The sequence below is a fragment of the Schistocerca americana genome, chromosome 1 (genome assembly GCF_021461395.2).
Source record: "Schistocerca americana isolate TAMUIC-IGC-003095 chromosome 1, iqSchAmer2.1, whole genome shotgun sequence".
Taxonomy (NCBI): domain Eukaryota; kingdom Metazoa; phylum Arthropoda; class Insecta; order Orthoptera; family Acrididae; genus Schistocerca; species Schistocerca americana.
Genome location: NC_060119.1, coordinates 942,694,339 through 942,702,172, shown reverse-complemented (window position 1 = coordinate 942,702,172; position 7,834 = coordinate 942,694,339). Strand labels below are relative to the sequence as shown.

The window sequence follows — 7,834 nt, the reverse complement described above, 5'->3', positions numbered from 1 at the left end:
AATCTTCATTTCATTTGCTCGAACCTTTCTTCCCCTGTGCTTCATGATCCAGATTTCCACAGTGTACAACTGAACTGATATATTATATGCTAACACATCACCTTTTTACTTTTCTGGGGCCTTCTTTGTTCCATATCACTTCTCTCAATGTTCTGATAAAGCTCCCAGCTTGGTTTCCCCGTTCACTAATCTATCTGGCATTTCGTACATTTTCCCGTATTACACACCCCATGTACTTGAGATTTTCCACCTTTTTCAGCTGTTTCCTATCCAGTGTCATGTTTAATATTAGTCTATATTTCTTTCTTCTTGTGATCACCACACTACTGGTACTACAAGGGTATGCTTACAAAAGGGTTCACAACTTCCATATGCCATAAATTTTCTCCTCCAGAATGCACACTAGCTCTCTCGTAATGTTCATAGGACTTCCAATGTGTGCTCGACCAAGACCAGCAGCCGGTTGGGGCTGGAGACTGCTTCTCCGTGCTATATGTGAAGTCGAACGCCGCAGCGTAGTCTGCGTCCGCATTTAACAAATAGGTTTCCGCAGCCAACATGACACTTCTTTGACTCTCATGCTGCGACACGTGTTTGGGTACAAATTACCCGAACGAGGCAGGAAATAGTATGCCTTCGCCACCATCGGCTTCATATTAAATTCAAGTGTAACGGCATGAAACTTTTAAGCAATTTTGCGATCTTGAGCACTTTCTACACTAAACAAACCGATTATGATGAAATGACTTTGCTCCTTCCATTTGATGGTCCTCCTTATAGGCAATGCATCGGTGATTATCGTTGACCGGGGCAAGTTACTCTCACTGCATAAATTGATCGATTAAGTTCATAACTTCTTAATTATGACTCGTCTGGTGTGAGACGTATCAATAAGCTCGAAATTATGTAGGTAACCCGAAGCTCTGGTTGGAATTATGAAATTAATTTCATTTGCTCTTCTTTCATTGTGAACGGGACAGGTCTGGACAGCCGTTCTGGCCTTGCTATGTGCGTAGCATGCCCTCGAAAAGTCTCCACGTTATAGGTTCAAAATCACATTTTAGTCGTTACCTTTCTTAGAGAAATATTTTAAGCGTGAAAATTATTGAACTAAATGAAAAAAAAGTACATTAGTTACAAACTATGGAGTGCGCACACTTTATCCAACATGTGAATGTGACTACAGATATTCCGGTTTAGGTTATGACATGTTCGATATGCCTGCCATCATTCGCGATGATGTGGCGCAGACGAATAGCGAAATTCTGCATGACCCACTGAAGTGTCGGAACATCGATGCTAACGATGACCTCCTGAATGGCTGTTTTCAGCTCAGCAATGGTTTTGGTGTTATATTTGTACATATTGTCTTTCATATAGCCCCACAAAAAGCATGTGTTCAGATCCGGAGAATATGGCGGCCAATCGAGGCCCATACCAATGGCCTCTGGATACCACAGAGCCAAAATGTGATCTACAAAGGCGCCTCCAGGACATCAAATACTTTCCTGCTTCGATGGAGTCGAGCTCTGTCTTGGATGAACCACATCTTGTCGAAGTCAGCTTCATTTTGTATAGTGGGGATCAAATAGTCTTCCAAAACCTTCTCGCATCGTTCGTTAGTCACCGTGCCATCAAGCAATATCGCACCGATTATTCCATGAGGGACATTCCATCCCACTCAGTCACCCGTTGAAGGAGTGGAAACTTCTCGATCGCGAAATGTGGGTTCTCAGTTCCCTAAATGCGCCCACTGTGCTTACTGACGAACCCATAGAAATGAAAGTAGGCTTCGTTGCTATATGCACATACTAGTTCCCATCATGCCCCGCGGCCAACCATGCGGTTTGAACGTCCTAACGCAAACAGTTCAGAAGTTACGAGGATTTTATTTCATATAGTTCAATAATTGTCACTCTGTCTATCACATGATCATGGAACATGATGAGAGCGTTTTGGGTCACTCTGTGGTTTTTATACCGTTGGACTGTTTGCTCTGCTGATACCTGTAGGCTAACGTTTGTATACTCCCACCACCCAGTAAGTATTGAATAACTGAAAGGATGCAATAGAAGATGATGCCATCGTTCCACACGCCCTGACACACTGCCGCCATACAAGGGCACTACCGTAAAAACACTCTGAAGTAATCAAATGTGTGTTTTCCACAAACATTGTATTTTGTTTCTTGTTTCAGTTTATTTGTATTTCTATTAAAAAATAACAGAAACTTCACCAGTATGTGGTAGTTCTTTTCTCCTGCATCCTCCAAAGCAAATTCGTTTTAGCCCAAATTTAAACTATCGGTTCCAGATGAACTAGCTTATTCCTCTTGGGAGGGGTAGATATTGTACGATGTTTCTCAGTGTCTGAGTTACTAAGTTTATGCCGTAGACCGCGCGCATTCCGGAAGCTTGGCTTCCCTTTCCTGAAGTTACACTCCAGTATATACGTTTAAACACGTTCCCCAAGAGATATTAGGGGCGGGTGGAATCTTAAAAATTGCTAAGGAGGAAGAGATAGACTGAAAATTTTTGTCTGTAACTTGCTAGAAATACAACGATTTCGGGAAAGTCACACATTGACGTGGAAACTGATAATCTCGCAATAGTTAGTTAGTTAGTTAGTTAGTTAGTCACATGTTCTATAAATTACTTGAAAGATTGTTTTATCGAAATGATTTTAATGAGTCAGTTTTCAGAATATGTATACATGAAACTGCCAAATCTATTTTTCGTAGGTTCCCTAAGTCGTTCCATATGAATGCTAATGTGATGCCATGTCACGATCAGTATTTATTATTTACTCGATTTATAACATCTTTTGTTTTTAAGAAAGATATTACTCAACTATATTATAATGCAGCTTACATCATGCAGTTAAGAAAAAGGTTTACATGTAAGATGCCCTCTCCAGTAATAAGAAAAAATTAAGGACGACGGCACAGATCAACCGATAGAAAGTTATCCAGATAATGCAACTTGCCCCAGTAACATACAGAAATAATAGCGTGTAGAAGTTATACTGTATCTTACCACGACAGTTCGCTCTTAGATGCACTGTCAGGGACGTTGCAAGATTCGTTTCACAGGCGTTCAGCAACAGACACGATTGGAGTGTAGGATCAGACCCCTTTTCCAGTCAACATTCTGATCCTTGCATTACCAATGCAACTGTCTCCACCTGCCGTGTTTATGCGGTTCATAATCACATTTTCATTATAATAAGAAAAGAAAATTGAACATCGAGTTCTTCGAAAATTTTCAGTAAATACAATTTTTATCTACTTTTTCTCCTAATACCTAAATGCTCTATCACATTCAGTTCAGCTTTCTAAAGTGTAAAATTTCTTGATTGTTTCTTCCTTAGCTCACTAATTGTAAAGAATAAACGATCAATGGAAGATGTGCTCAGTGGCATGCAGCGCTGGAAAATGACAGAGGAAGGTGCAAGACAATCAGGAAGATCACGAGAACGGAAATACTCGGGTGTGTGAGTAAAACTACGCTATACCAGCCTGATCATATTTCCATAGGCATGCGTCTAATTATTATGCCATGTGTGCTTCATCGGTAAAATTTCTACCATTTTGTAGATCTAATGCGCAACTGAAATTAACTCACCACATCTCGGTAGACTGAATGAAGGCCACTTACCTGAAACAAGGAAAGAAAGCAAATTTAAATTATTTATGAAAAAGCGACTTTCGTGCAATAGAAATTTCACTCACATACACATATAAGAATACGTATCAAAATTGTACTCGTGCCTACCAAAATGGAAATATGCAGGTAGTAATGTCGTTCTCTTGGTAGCAATAGATAACTTTATACTACCGTAGAAGAAAATTAATTTTATCATTAAGGTAGACCAACAAAAATTAATCACATTTAATTTGGTGTTCTCTTCTTTTCTATGGTACAACAAAAATGAAAATTAGTTGGAATAAGTCACAGTATTAACAAGAAGCAAAGAAATATTTATTGAAGGTTATTTTAGAAGTATTTATTAAAGGACAAATGTGTATAGCAGGAGCTACACTACAAATTTTTTATTTACCAAAACCGTTATTCGAGCTTATAACCCACCATCCGTGGCATCTGATATAGAGGAAGAAACAACTGTATGTACATTGATTTCTACAAAATAAATTTACATATAGAGAATATAATAATGTTAGTGACGCTAGTCCCTCAACGTTCGGCGCTCATTGAAGAGAATATAAGCAGTCTGCCAATGACATTATCAAAAATATCACCATTTTCTATAAAGCAGAAAGAAGCAGATTAATAAATATTCTAGAAGAAACTGAAATATACACCCACGTAATAAAACAATCGGGCAATATACTTAAAGACAAACAGAATTAGGGAATAAGGTGTATGTACAAAATTTCAACAGTGTTGAAACCGAATAATTTTCGTTTGGAGGCTGTGTCTTGCATGTAAAACTGTGTAATTTGACGTGATATGTAGGATTATTTTGAAATTTTATACCCTCTTTATATATACGAATTGTCAAAAAATTGTAATTTAGATATACGAACACAAGTCATAGATATATGTAAATATAACCTTAGAAATAATGAAAGACAAATAATGTAGACTCCTTGACCTGTCAGTTCAATGTTTACACTGTATGACAGTTATCTAGAACGTTGTCAAGAATTGTCACTGTCTAAAATCTGACAGCAGTAACATACATGACAAACCGTACGATATTACCGGACAAATTTCAGATCCTGTCATGTTATAGATGCACATAATGTAAGTAGACATATTACTGCTACTATAAGTACAGTTATTTTGTAGAAATCTATGTACATACTGTTGTCTGCTCCTGTATATCAGATGGATAATGTATTATAAGCCCGAAAACCGGTTTTGGCAAATAAAACATTTCTAATGCAGCTCATGGTGTATAGAAGATGCCCTTCAATAAATATCCGAAAGCTGCGGAGCACCAACCATTCAAGATTCTTACAACAAAAATAGGCAGCAAATTAATGCAGAGAAATAAAAAGAGGGGAAAAGAAAGGACACACTCATTAGAAATCCGGTCAAACCGTGTTCCCATGGTACGTGAGAGCAGCACTGTAATCACTACACCAATTCCTGCATTTGTTACTAATAGCGAGACTAACTCTCCTTATCGGCACGACATTCCTTAGGGAGCGTTCCAGCGATAGCGCCCGACGTGTATACCTGAATGACTTCAGAAGAGCATACTACGTCTCCTGCTAGAGGTCACCGAGACAGTTTGTAGTGGCCGTAAATGCCCCGAGATTTACGGCGTCGCTTGAACAAGGTGCAATTAGTAGTGAGTGCCGAAGAGACAGCTCTCCTCAAGCCTCACATACCGCCAGGCGGCTCCACGCACGGCACGCAGATAAACCCGTTTTTATCAGCCGCTGCTTGGTTTACGGCCACAGCTGCCGAAGGCGGAGCCTTCCGTAAATAAACAGGGGTGAACGCCCTGCTGAGGACTCAATAAGCTGCCCATGCAGCATCGGCGCGCACGCCATATATAAGTTACCTGAAATTAATAAACACACACACACACACACACACACACACACACACACACAGGCCATAGCCTTACACGGCGAGATTTGTGAGGCATCGTGGCGACAGCGGCCATTATAGGGCGTCACTCATCACGGACGCGCCCAGGCAATCGCGATTACCGGGATCAGTGTTACCAAGGAAGAGGCCAATGAACCCGAGAAAAGAGGTTAGTAGAATGGTGAGGCAATTCCGCTCCAGACTGTTGATCTTTGAACGGCAGTAACCGAAGACTGACATCGGTTTGCTCAACAGTTACGAGGGCGTACCGAAAATTAATGCCTCTTTTTCAAATGAAACATACTGGTCTCCCTGGTGACGAAAACATTTCTCCCAACGACAGACCAGTTCGTTGATACCGTCAGCATAGAACAGCGGTCGTCAAACTTTTCGCTCAGTAGCCAGTACTGACATTGTGGGGCGGCACCACGGGCTACTAATGTATTGTAGTTATTAATCGGCAGCGCACATAAATTAGTATGTTACGAGCACCACTGGACTAGGTATAGTGAGGGCGTGATAAGTTTTCCACCGATTCCCCAAGTACCGATGGTTAAAAGTCTGCACCATTCGGAACACTTCATGTGGACTGTTTTCTGTTCCAGATTCCTGCCACCCTCAGCGACCACAAAAGCGTCGCACTGTAATTGCATGACGAAGGTTTGTTTTGCTGTCTGTTTGATCGCACGATTAGCTTGAAACGTCCCCTTAGAAAAATTAATGAATTACTGTGCTGATAAACCTCTTACGTTATTTGATTTTCAAACAGCTGAGCAAAACTGAACGTACTCAGACATTCACTAAACTGACACACAATACCTTTTTTTTTTTTTTTTTTGCGCAATGCAATCTGACTTTCAATAATCCCTACAAAAGAATTGCCCTGACTGACAATAGCCTATACCTTTCATGAATCACTTACCTCACAAAAATCTTCGTTACTCTAATTACTGCAATACAACGAGCGCCAATACTGCCAGCTAAATAAAAGATTCTAACTACTGAAGGCACTAACTACTGATAGGCATAGTTAGCAAGTGAAAGATTTTGATAGAGAACAAACAACGTATTATTTACCTTAATAATATTCAAAAGTCATCTCATATATATATATATATATATATATATATATATATATATATATATATATAATGATATACAGTATTAGAAATTTACTCTTTCTGATGGACACACGTCCAGAACGTCCCCTCTCAAAATTCTGCCATCTCTCTCCCCACATCCACCACTGCTGGCGGCTCACCTCCAACTGCGCAACGCTACGCGCTGTTCACATCCAACTGCCCAACACTACAATAACAAATATTCCAACAATGCAAACCAGCCAGACTTCATACAGCACAGTCAGTGATTTTCATATAGAGCGCTACGTGGCGTTACCAACATAAAAACATAAACAGCCTACTTACAAACTGATTAATAACAGTAATTGTACTCCGTCTTCAGGCCACGAGTGGCCTACCGGGACCGTCCGACCGCCGTGTCATCCTCAGTGGACGATGCGGATAGGAGGGGCGTGGGGTCAGCACACCGCTCTCCCGGTCGTTATGATGGTATTCTTGACCGAAGCCGCTACTACTCGGTCGAGTAGCTCCTCAATTGGCATCAAGAGGCTGAGTGCACCCCGAAAAATGGTAACAGCGCATGGTGGTCTGGATGGTCACCCATCCAAGTGCCGACCACGCCCGACAGCGCTTAACTTCGGTGATCTCACGGGAACCGGTTTATCCACTGCGGCATGGCCGAACAGTTATTGTACTTTATGTAATTAAGCTGAGGCGACTAATGATCTCTTCAGTGCAGACGCCAACCAGGCTCAAACTCTTACGGAAATCGAAGAACATCCATGAGTAATAAGGATAATGGGCAAAGAACACTACATTAGTAGTGTGTGGATAAGTTGAGAATTTGAGTCTTACGGGAGGCATGGTAGGGTAGTTCGTGCATTTGCAGTGACCAATGTGTCCGGGTCGCTTAGTGGTCAGAGCATCTGCCTAGCAAGCAGGAGACCCAGATTCGAATCCCGGCCCGGCACAAATTTTCAACTGTCCCCATTGATTACAACCAGTTCCCGGTCGCAGCCAATGTCTGTAGTTTCTGTGTGTCTTAACTGCACTTCTATTGAAATCCAATATGAGTTGCAATCATAAATGTTTATTAAATGTTTCGAAAGTCATTTTTTCTTACACTCACTGGATTATATTACAACATGCTTAAATTAATTTCATATTTATTACTAAAAATAAATACCT

General features: G+C 40.7%; 1 non-coding gene across 1 annotated transcript; it reads left to right on the top strand.

Moving 5' to 3' along the window:
* Positions 1–7,545: 7,545 nt before the first annotated feature.
* On the top strand, positions 7,546–7,618 carry Trnaa-agc. Its single transcript has one exon. It is a non-coding gene; the product is annotated as a tRNA-Ala (tRNA).
* The last annotated feature ends 216 nt before the right edge of the window (positions 7,619–7,834 follow it).